Source organism: Mandrillus leucophaeus, unplaced genomic scaffold (genome assembly GCF_000951045.1).
Source record: "Mandrillus leucophaeus isolate KB7577 unplaced genomic scaffold, Mleu.le_1.0 Scaffold44, whole genome shotgun sequence".
NCBI lineage: Eukaryota > Metazoa > Chordata > Mammalia > Primates > Cercopithecidae > Mandrillus > Mandrillus leucophaeus.
Genome location: NW_012104698.1, coordinates 167519 through 180162, shown reverse-complemented (window position 1 = coordinate 180162; position 12644 = coordinate 167519).

The following is a 12644-nucleotide window of genomic DNA, read 5'->3' as shown; positions in this document are numbered from 1 at the left end:
TCTAACACAGACACCCCACTCTTTCCTCCTTTAGCCTGCAGGTATCAAGATGAGTTCTTGTCTGCAATGGTCAGGGCACCTCAGTCTCCATGCCAAGCAGATTTCCAAACATGCCGTCTCGGCCGCCACAGGGTCAATAAACAGCTGCGGTGACAGGGCCTGTGCCAGTGCTTTGAAAAGAATCTCCCGTGAATCTTCTCATTCATCTTCCAGGGAGATGAGGAGCTCGCGGGTCTGCGTGGTGCTGAGGGCAGTCCAGGCCGAAATGAACTGGGTGCTGGATGGCAGTGCCCAGCCTCGCCCCAGACCCCATGTCCCACTGTCATGCCTGTGTGGCTCAGGGGACAGGGGCAAAAGTGAGAACATTTCTTATGGACAGTCCAAACTATATTTTGGGGGCAGTTGCCCTATTTTGAACTTTACTGGATACAATGCATTAGCAGGCGCCTGGGCAAGCTGCCAAGGACAAAGAGGAAAAGGCAGCATCCTGGTCCTCTCTGTGTCCCACCCACACCATCCCCAGCCAGCGGGCTCACCCGTGTCCCACCCACACCGTCCCCAGCCAGCGGGCTCACCTGTGTCCCACCCACACTGTCCCCAGCCAGCAGGCTCACCTGTGTCCCACCCACACCGTCCCCAGCCAGCGGCTCACCTGTGTCCCACCCACACCGTCCCCAGCCAGCGGCCTCACCTGTGTCCCACCCACACCCTCCCCAGCCAGCGGCCTCACCTGTGTCCCATCCTCACCCCTGTCTCTTATACACATCTAGATGTGTATAAGAGACAGCCACTGTGCTTTTAACTGCTCAAGTCGCCACTGCTCCTTCCACAAAGGGGAGAGAAATCGGGAAACTACAGCCGAGTTTGTGCAGATGCAGCTGCTGCCCCACTTGTCTTCCCCACCGTCATCTGTGGTCACCCCACAGGCCTCCCTGAAGCCTGTCCCAGGCTGTGGACCACACCTGGTAACCTCCATTCTGAGAGGAACTGTCTGGAGTTCCATTTGGGTCCCATCAGTGGGCTTTTCATGACCATGGCAGGGGCTCACGTCAAAGTCAGCCTTCCTGGACCCTCCACCCAAACCCAGCTTCCAGTCCCCGGCCCACCACCACTGTGCCTGCAACCAAGAACCCCAGAGAGAGGCCGGTTGGGAATTTCCACGTATCCAGTCCATACCTGGGTCTGTTCTCACGCATGCACACGCACACTGGGCTACACGCGCACGCACACACACACACATAGACACATGCACACGAGGCCTTCTCTACCGACTTTGTTTTTTTTTTTTTGAGATGGAGTCTCTGTCACCCAGGCTGGAGTGCAGTGACATGTTCTCAGCTCACTGCAACCTCCATCTCCCAGGTTCAAGCAATTCTCCTGCCTCAACCTCCCAGTAGGTGGGCTTACAGGCGCCTGCCACCATGCCCAGCTAATTTTTGCATTTTTAGTAGAGATGAGGTTTCACCATGTTGACCAGGCTGGTCTCGAACTCCTGACCTCAAGTGATCTTCCTGCCTCGGCTTTCCAAAGTGCTGCGATTACAGGCGTGAGCCACCGCACCTGGCTTCTCTACTGACTTTCTAGTGCCCAAAGATTCTCCAGACTCATGGGCCAAAGACCGGACCAACGGAACCTGTGATCAGCACCGTCTGTCAGTGGATCGTAAAAGAGTCTCACATTGTCAAAATGTGTTTATATAAGATTTAGCCAGGTTCGGAAGCGTTTTCCATGTCAAATTTTAACAATGGAGAAGAACAAAATACATTGTAGTGTCTCCAAACAATGGAAAGCTCTGTAGCTATTTAAATGATGTTCTTGAAAAGGGTTTAATGATGTGAAAAATGTCCATGACACATACCATTAAGTAGAAAAGCAGGACTCAAAACTGTGTACCTAGGAGCATTCTACTTTTGTTTTTAATGAAATATGTACATACACAAAACATGCTAATTAAAGGATGGGAAAAATACTCTAAAGCATTTACAATAATTAACGCTGGGGGATAAGGCATTTTAAAACTTTTTTGTAACTGTATTTTGCAACTTTTCTTAAATGAGCATTCGTGCTATCAGGGGGAAATGTGCAGTTAGAAAGAGCTGGAATTCAGCTACTCGGGAGGCTGAGGCAGGAGAATCGCTTGAACCCGGGAGGCGGAGGTTGCAGTGAGCGGAGATCACACTGTTGCACTTTGGCCTGGACAAGAAGAGTGAGACTCCGTCTCAAAAAAAAAAAAAAAAGCTGAAATTCAGGAAGCTCGCCTTCACTGGAAAGTTCTGGAGGTTAGCACCTGTTGGCAGGAGCCCATGTGGACGATTCTCAGTGGATCGGGCAGTTTTCAGAGGAACCAGAGCCTGCCACATGGTCAGCAAGTCCACAGAGGCCGCATTGCCACAGAGGGACCCGCACTGCTCCAGGCAGAGGCTGAGGGGCCTAAGTGGCTGGCATGTGCCTCAGTGTCCACATTGGTCTCACCGAAGTGCTGCAAAGCCTCGCCACCTCCTTTTTAAGGATACATAGTCCTTGGGAATTGTCACCGTTGAGGAAGAGGTTGGGGTGCTGCCTTCCCAACACCAGGGGAAAGGAGGGAGTCCCCAGCACAACCGTCCTATGCCCCCACAGCGGGGATGGGAGCGGCTGCCTGGTGCCTCTCAGAGGGGCCTAGTGATGCTGGGGCTGCCCCTGAGCTCAAGGAAGTGACCCTTGGTGGCCTCTGCCTCCGTGAGGCCGAAAGCGTGACCATCGATCCAATGCTGACCTCTCCCTAAAAGGCACAAAGAGATCAACCATCCTTAACGGTCCCTGGTTCTTCTTCCTCCCTTCTCTGTCTCCCCAGTTCAAAGCTGCTGCTGCAAGAACAGGAGAAAACCTTTGTCACTTCAGGACAGACGACCCTACAAGTCTCTCCCTCAAAGACAGACACACGGTCGTGCGCCTGGAAACCGTTCACAAGGCAGCGACCCCCTGCACACAAAGGGGGAGCAGATCTTTGGTTCTCTCCAGCAGAAGGAAGCTGAGAAAGTGACCCTTAACCCTGGCTCTGTAGGGGGTGAAGGTTCAAGAGAGGTCAAGAAGAATGGCCCTGCAGCCTGCGGGCTGGGAACGCTGAGTCAGGGAGGGGCGTCAATTGGGGTTTCAGTCCTGGCTGAAGGGTAAGGTTTTCCACCGTCACCCTCCAGGCAGAAACCTCACAGCAGACACAAAACCGCCAGGCCCCACTGAAGCAAGAACGAGCCTCAAACCCCCTGACCTAGAAATCAGAAAGAAAAGTGGGAAAAAAATAAGTAAAAAAATCATGGACGAGGCTTGGAGTCAGGGCACCCACTGGAGAGGCTTAATCAAGACTCCCAGTCAGGAACTGCGATGGTTTTGATTAAGAACAAATTGCCGGAGTGAGACGAACGGGGTGCTTGAGCCTCATCCTTTCTGAAAGGACATGATTGTCCTCCTGGCAGCTCAGGCATGAGCAAGGGCAGACAGCAGGGTAGCGGATCCGAGGCAGCAGGAGAGAGGGGCACAGCCACCGCCCCCACTTTGGAGTCTACGTTTAATAAGAACCGCCTGGCCTCCCACCCCTGAGCCCTCAGAACAAGGCATGCGGCGCCAGCGGCCTGAAGGAGCTGAGTCGGGCATGGGGCCAGGGCCACAGTCAGACGGACCAGGGCAGAATCTCTGGCCTGCCAGCTGCCAGCTGTGAGACGTTTGGGCAGCCCACATGTCCTCAGCAAACCTCAGTTTCCTCATCTGAAAAATGAAGGCAGCAAAAGCCCCTGCTGCGCAGGTTTCTGTGAAGATCAAGAGTGAATTATTAATAGTGGAAAAGCAGGAAGGAAAAAGCCCCCGCAGAAACTGCAGAAGCAATTTCAGTTTGGAGACGTCTCCGATAGCTGGGGAATAAACAGAGCTCCCTGCAGCTCAGAACATGCAGAAGGGATCTGTGGAGCCCAGGTGGAGAGGGTCTCCATAAGGCAGGGGACTCGTTCACTTACTAACTGATGACTTCATGAATGTGAGGTGAAATGTAGCTGCCTACGGTGGTCAAAGTTTTAATATTTTGGTCTAAATGTACGTTCAAAGCCTTTAGAGAAGGCAGAAACAATGTGCAAATGGAATCGTAAAGCCAAAAAGTTGGTAGAATAGGACTGGCCATCTAGTAACTGCAGTACTAGAAAATTTCATGTGAACCACCAGCAAAATTCTAGAGCACTTCATTAAATGATAGATTGGGAGGTTGTTTTGTTATGTTTTGTTTTGTTTTGCTCAGAGTATTCAGCATTTTGTGAAGCCAGTGCTACTCTGATACCAAAACCAGACAAAGCCATCACAAGAAAACTAGACCAATATCTCTTAAGAATATGGACACAAAAATCCTCAACAAAATATTGGCAAACCAAATCCAGCAACATATAAAAAGAATTATAAATGAAAAATGTGGATTTTATCCCAAAAATGCAAGGTCGTTTTAACATGCAAAAATCAATCAAGGTAATACGTCATATAAATCGAATAAAAAACAAAAATGACATGATCATCTCAGTACATGCAGAAAAAACATTTGACAAAACCCAGCACCCTTTCATGACAACAACACTGAAAAAATGAAAATAGAAGTGAACTTCCTCAACCTGATAAGGAACATATACAAAAAACACATGGCTAGCATCCTACTTAATGATGAAGGACTGAAAACATCCCCCAAAGATCAGGAGCAAGACATGCATGTCTGCTGTCATCACTACTCTTGAATATTTTACTGGTTCTGACCAGAGCAATTTGGCAAGAAAAAGAAATAAAGGCCATTCAAATTGGAAAGGAAAGCCAGGCACGGTGGCTCATGCCTATAATCCCAGCACTTTGGGAGGCCAAGGGAGGTGGATCACCTGAGGTCAGGAGTTTGAGACCAGCCTGGCCAACATGGCAAAACCCCAACTCTACTAAAAATACAAAAATTAGCCAGGTGTGGTGGTGAGTACCTGTAATCCTACCTACTTGGGAGGCTGAGGGAGAAGAATCGCTTGAACATGGAAGGCAGAAGTTGTGGTGAGCCAAGATCATGCCACTGCACTCCAACCTAGGCAACAGAGCCAGACTCCATCTAAAAAAAAAAAAATTGGAAAGGAAAATTTGCAAATGACGTAATCTTGTATACAGAAAATCCTAAGAAATCCACAAAAAACTGTTAAAATTAATAAATAAGCTTATCAAGATAACATAATACAAGATCAATATACAAAGATCAGTTTGTTTCTATACACCTGCAATGGGTGATCCAAAAATTAAATTAAGAAAACATTTCCATTCACAATAACATCAAAAATAAAATACTTTTAAATAAACTTAATAAAAGAGAGTAAAATTTATACTCTGAAAACTAAAAAACATTATTAAAATAAATTAAAGGAGATCTAAATAAATGGAAAGACATCCCATGTTCATGAATGGAAAGACTTGACATTGCTACAATGGCAGTCCTCCCCAAACTGATCTGCCGATTCAATGCACTCACTATCAGAATCCCAACTGATGTCTTTGTGGAAATTGAGAAGCTGATACTGGAAGTCACACAGAATTGCAGGAAGCCCAGAATAGCCAAACCAATCTTGGAAAAGGAGAACAGAGTTGGAAGACTCACATTCTCTGACTTCAAGTCTTACTAAAAAGCAACAGTAATCAAAACAGTGTGGTACTGTCTTCATTATGGGATAGAACTGACAGTCTGGAAATAAACCCTCACATCTATGGTCAACTGATTTCCAACAAGGGTGTTGTGATCATTCAATAGGGAAAGAGTAGTCTTTCAACAAATGGTGCTGGGACAACTGGATAGCCACCTGTGAAAAAATAAAGTAAAATTGAACCCTTACCTCACACTATATATAAAAATTAGCTCAAATGAATGAAAGACCAAAATGTAAGATCTAAAACCATAAAATTCTTAGAAGACAACACAGGGATACATTTTCATGACCTTAGATTTGACAAAGAATTCTTTGATGTGGCCAGGTATGGCGGCTCATGCCTGTAATCCCAGCACTTTGTGGGGCCAAGGTGGGCAGATCACCTGAGGTCAGGAGTTCAAGACCAGCCTGGCCAACATAGTGAAACCCCATCTCTACTAAAAATACAAAAATTAGCTGGGTATGGTGGCACATGCACTTGCAGTCTCAGCTACTTGGGAGGCTGAGGCAGGAGAATCACTTGACTCCAGGAGGCGGAGATTGCAGTGAGCCGAGACCATACCATTGCACTCTAGCCTGGGCAAAAAAAAAAAAAAAGAATTATTTGATATGACCCCAAAATTATAAGAAAAACAAAAGAAAAAATAAATGCACTTCATCGAAATGTAAAATATTCTTGCTTCAAAGGACACCATCAAGAAAGTGAAAAGACAATCTACAGAATAGGAAAAAATGTTTTCAAATCATGTATCTGAAAAGGGTGTCTGGAATATATAAAGAACTCTTACTACTCAATAGCAAAAAGAGAAATAATCCAATTTTAAAATGGGCTAAGTATCTGAATAGATATTTCTCCAAGGAAGATATACAGATGGCCAATAAGCATGTTAAAAGACGCTAAACATCACTTATCACTAGGAAAATGCAAATGAAAACTACCGTGAGATACCACTTCACAGCCATTAGGATGGCTAATATCAAAACAGCAGAAAATGAAGCCAGGCACGGTGGCTCACGCCTGTAATGCCAGCACTTTGGGAGGCCAAGGCGGGTGGATCACTTGAAGTCAGGAGTTCGAGACCATCCTGGCCAACATGGTGAAACCCCATCTCTACTAAAAATACAAAAATTAGCTGGGCATGGTGGTGGACGCCTGTAGTCCCAGCTACTCAGGAGACTGAGGCAGGAGAATCACGTGAGCCTGGGAGGCAGAGGATGCGGTGAGCTGAGATCGCACCACTGCACTCCGGCTTGGGCAACCGAGTGTGACCCTGTCTCAAAAAAAAAAAAAAAAAGCAGCAGAAAATGCCGAGTGTTTGCAAGGATGTAGAGCAATCAGAGCCTTAATGCATTGATGACGGGAATATAAAACAATAAAACCACTGTAGAAAATAATATGGTGGTTCCTCAAAAAATTAGAGGTAATTCACACAGAACTACCATATGATCTAGCAATTCCACTTCTGGATGTATGCAAAAAGAATTAAAAGCAGGGACTCAAACAGATATTTACACGCCCATGTTCATAGCAGCACTGATCACAATATTCAAAAGGTGGAAGCCACTCAAGTGTCCACTGACAGATGTAAGCAAAATGGGGCCCATCCATACAATGGAATATTATTCATTCATAAAAAGGAAAGAAAGTCAGACAAATGTTACAATATGGATGGACTCTAAGGACATTATGTCAAGCAAAATAAGCCACTCACAAAAAGACAAATACTCTATGAAGCCAGTTAGATGAGATATTAATGTTTACAGCAGACAAGTTCATAGAGACAGAAGCAGAATGGTGGGTGCCAGGGGCTGGTGGGAGGGGAATGGTGAGTTTGTGCCTAATGGGGACAGAGTTTCTGTTTGAAAAGATGAGAAAGTTCTGAAGATGGATGGTGGTGATGGTTGCAAATGCACTTAACACCACTGAATATATATTTTTAAATGGTTTAAATGGTAGATTTAATGTTATGTATATTTACTATATATATATTTTTTTTTTGAGACAAGGTCTCAATCTGTCACCCAGGCTGGAGTGCAGTGGTGCAATCATGGCTCACTGCAGCCCCAACCCCCTAGGCCCAAGGGATCCTCTCGCCTCCACCCTCTAAGTAGCTGGGACTACAGGTGCACAACCATACCTGAATTTTTTTTTTTTTTTTTTTTTTTAGTAGAGATAGGGTCTCTCTCACTTTGTTGCCTAAGCCAGTCTCAAACTTCTGGTTTCAAGCAATCTTCCCAGTTTAGCCTCCCAAAGCACTGGGATTATAGGCATGAACCACCAAACCAGGCCCTTTACTACAATCTTTTTAAAATAAAAATAAAAGGAATAAAGCACAGGCACACGCTATGATGTAGGTGGACCTTAAAACCAGGATGAGGAGGGAAAGCCCCCAGCATGCGGGTGCCCACGCTGTATAATCCCATTCACCAGAAATCCCCAGAACCCACAATTCATGGGGACAGAAAGCCGATGAGTGGTTGTTGACGGCTGGAGTGGGGTGCAGGGTTAGGGGCACGGTCACTAAAGGATGCAGGGTGTATTTTTGAGCTGATAAAAATGCTTTAAAATCAACTGTGGTGATGACTACACATGTCTGTGAATGTACTAAAAATCATTGAATTGTATGGTTTTAAATGGATGAGTTGTATTCTATGTGAATTACAGCTCAATGAGGTTGATTATAAAAAAAAGAAAAGCCTATGGGGCTTGCCAAGGTGAGCTAACTGGGGCCTGCACGTGCTCACGTGGGACAGGTCCCAGTCCCTTGCAGACCCCCTACAACTGCCAGCCCACCGCTCACCTGTTCTTCCATTCACCAGCCTGTCCTGAGTGCCCGCCATGTATGCCCTGAAATACTCCAGGCCATGCGGACAGAGACCCCCTGATGATGGGGCTCTAATGATTAAGGATTAACCATTTAAGGATCAAATGATTTTACCAATTAAAGGTTGGATCACCACCACAGTAAAAGGTCAGATTAAACCAGAAGTTTCAAATCTTCCTTGACAAAACACAAAGTATATATGTATTTCAAACAGCTGACACTGTAGAGTTGAGGGCAAGGAGGGGTGTGGTCACACCCTCGGGGAGGGTCCCTGTCTGTGACACTTTCCAAGAGGGTGAAAACTCCTGGGAACATCGGCACAGAGGCTTTGTCGGCTTCACATTTGCCTTCAGACCTGTGCCCTACACACCAAAACCAAGGGCGTACGGTCAGGTCAGGCCACTTGGGCGGCCTGAAGGGCACACTCTGCTGGAGGCTGGAAGTCCAAGATGGAGGGGACAGCAGATTCAGTTCCTGGTGGAGGCCAGATTCCTGGCTCCAGACAACCGCCTGCTTGCTGTGACCCACAGGCTGAGAGAGGGAGCTCTGGTGTCTCTTCCTCTTACAGGGCACAGGGCACTGATCCCCTCATGAGGTCCCAGCCTCATCTGAAGCTTGACACCTCCCAGTACCATCACACTAGGGATTCAGGCCTCAGCATGTGGAATCTGGGGACACACTCAGGTGATGACAGAGGGGAACAAGGCGAGGGATGGGAGGCTGAGGCCCTCTGGACCACACCCCAGGGGGACCCCCACAGCCAGCACAGAGCCTGTCAGAGTGTACTGGGCAGCTGAGGACTTGGGGGAGCCTGTGGGTTTCGGGGGCTCCTATTCTGCTCTTTGCACAGCTTCTGCAGCCAGCAGAGGCCACAGGACAAGGCCTCTGGACCATGGACCATGGACTTTTCCAATGCTAGCAGGTGAGAGACGGAGTGTTTAGAATGAGGAAGCCCAGGCCAGCACCCGCTGCCCCCAGGTTGCTGTCCCAGAGCCTTTGCCTGCAGCTGCTCAGCTTCTCCCTCAGGAGCCACCCTCCCTGGTCAGAGCCCCACAAGGCTGGGCTCCCAGTGTGAAGGCAGAGGATCCAAGTGGACTCGGGAGAGGCCAGCCTGCAAGGGTCCTGCCCAAAGTCGGCTGGGACCCCACAGCCCCCACCCCATGCAGCCCTGGCCTCCCCGGCCTCCAGAGGGTTGACCTGGGTAGGAGAGGCTTCGTTCTGGTGACGCCTAGTTTGGGCTTTTCATAAAGGGCATTTTGTCATTTATTTTGCTGTCTTTTCAACACTTTGATTTGCCTTTAATTTTCCATTTGAGAAACAGCAGGATCTAGAGAAAGTTAATTATTGAACAGCATCAGCATTTAAAAAGAAAATTTTAAATAATTAAAAATACTCAAATCTCTCCTCCCCTTCACTCCTAGGGTCTCAGGGCTTAAACAGCAAGAAAAAGCCAAACAGGGGGAAAAAATCTGAACTCAGTCCTCCCCAGCTGCCGCTGCCTCAGCTTCCCCTGCAGCTTCCCCGCCTTGGGAGGTGCCCTGGCCTCCGTTCCCTTCGCACCTCTTGCATGCTCAGTTTGGCCACTGCAGCAAAACCCCACAGGCAGGGGCTTCAACAGCGCATATTTCTTTCTCACAGTGGAGGCTGGAAGATCGAGATCAAGGTGTGGTCAGGACTGGTTCCTCCTGAGGTCTCTGTCCTAGGCCTGCAGAGGCTGTCTCCACCTCGGTCCTCCCTGGGCCATCCTCTGAACACATCTGTGTCTTTATGTCTCCTTTCGTAAGGACCCAGTCAGAGTGGGTCAGGACCATCATACTGCCTCCTTGTACTTTAATGACGGATGTAAAGGCCTGGCCTCCAGACACAACCACCTGGGGACGGAGCTTCAACACAAGACCTGGGGGCGCAGGTCAGCCTGTCATAGCTCCCATCCCCTTGGCCTCAGCACATGTGGTGACCTGAAGGACGGAGACCCTCCCACCGCCCTGTGGCCACCCGGGAACCGAGTCCATAGGTGAGTCCCCAGAGCAGCACTCGCCAACACCTGGGTTTTGGGTGTGTATATTACACTTTGGGAAAGAGTTAAAAAGCAAGCAGACATAGGCCAGGCCAGAGTCCCCGGGTCCGCCAAGGTGGTGGTTGTCTGAGTTTGGGCCATGGTCCTGGGGCGAACACTGCCGCTGGCTCTGCTTCGCTGCTGCGCCCTGGGGGAGTGTGATCCCCACCTGTCTTGGCTCTGCAGGTGGCCAGCAGAGAGCTCTTCAGCGGTACTCTCCTCTACTGCAGAGACCACAGGTACGGTCACGAGGGTCTCGCTGCAGCCCCCTAGACACCTGGCCGGGGCACCCCCACCCTGAAGATGACGCCAGGCTGTGTTACCAGGGGCTTCTTTCTGGGCTCAGTCCCCCCACTTCCCTCCAACGCCTTTCCCCTTAGACCCTCGCAGATGCTCCCCTGGCCTGCCCTTGCCCTCTGCTGTTTGTCTTGGTCAGCATCCTAGTGACCACATTATTTCATGACTTTTAAACAGTGTAAGTTAAAACTAAAGAAGGATCTCACCCACTTAACTGAGTCTTAAACTATCTGCAGCAGCCTATTTAAATGGCCACTGAGAAGTCAATACTGTTTACACTCAGCTCTTCTTACCTGCCTCCCACTTTTTAGCAAGCTGTGTCCTGTGCACCCTGACAGCACATAGGGGGGTCTGGGCAGCCCGGGTCACTCTACAATGGGTTCCGTCAGGAGAGTTATGACGTGCAGAGGCCACCGAGGTGAGGGACAAACGCACGGGCAAAGGGCTCTGCGAACCATGGAGAGCCGGGATCCGGGCAGCAATGGGGCTGCAGGGGCTCCAAGGAGGGCAGAGGCTGCAGGGAGGCAGCACTCTGGGCTGTCCAGGGTGAGGGGTGATGTTGCCACGGGGTCCTCAACCCGAAAGAAGGAGGCACACGGAGGGAGAGTCCTAGTTGGAGTGAGGCTGGGGTTCCTCGGGAACACGTGTGCCTGTGTTCCTGGGAATCACGCATCTACCATACAGAGGCAGCGAGTCAGCCCCTGCTGGGTCACAGGCCCGGGAGGCAGCAAGAAGCCCTTGGGCCCTTGAAGACGGCGGACGGCAGTAACACCATGGGGTCCTGGGCGCATCTGGCGCCTTCCTGCAGACATGCTGAGCTCCACAGCCCACGTGCAGATGGCGTGTTACACAGTCTAGCCCCGGGACGGGGTCGGGGGGAGGGTGGTTGATACTGGGGTCTTGGGACTGGACGCACCTGAGGGTGTGTGAGTTTCCTGAGCCTGCTGAAATGAACGCCCACAAGCTCGGCGGATGAAGACAGCACGAGTCTGTCCCCAACAGCAGGGGTCCCCAACTCGGGCGGAGGACCAGTGCGGGTCCGTGGCCTGTTGGGAGCCGGCGCACAGCAGGTGAGTGGCGGTATAGTGGCATTAGAGTCTGAGCTCCGCCTCCTGTCAGACCAGCGGCAGCACTGGAGTCTCATAGGAGCGAGAACCCCACTGTGAGTTGCGCGTGCAAAGTACCCAGGTTCCACCTTCTTATGAGAATCCAGTGCCTGATGATCTGAGGATGAGCAGTTTCATCCTGGAACCATCTCCCCGCCAACTCCATCTGTGGAAAAATTTTCCACCAAACTGCTCCCTAATGCCAAAAATGTTGGGGACCACCCTGCTCTACAGTTCTAGGGGCCGGAGGTCTGGCCCGGGGCTCCCCAGGCTGAAGTCACAGTGTCTCAGGGCTGAGTCCTTCCGGAAGCTTCGGGGAGACTCTGTTTCCAGCCCTTTTCAACATCTCGAAGCTGCCCTTTCCCCAGCTTGGGGCTCCTCCTGTCTCCCGAGCCAGCGGCGGCGGCCGAATCTCTCACCGGCGTCTGGGACTCCCCCTCCCTGTGCCTCCTTCTGTCAGCTGTGAGGACCCTGCGACTACACCAGGCACCGCCCGGAAAGTCCACCACAGACGACTACATCAGGCGCCGCCAGGAACAGCTCACCACAGACGCTACCTCAGGCACCACGCGGAACAGCCCACTACAGACGACTACATTAGGCGCCGCCCAGAACAGCCCACCACAGATGCTACATCAGGCGCCGCCGGGAACAGCCCACCACAGATGCTACATCAGGCGCCGCC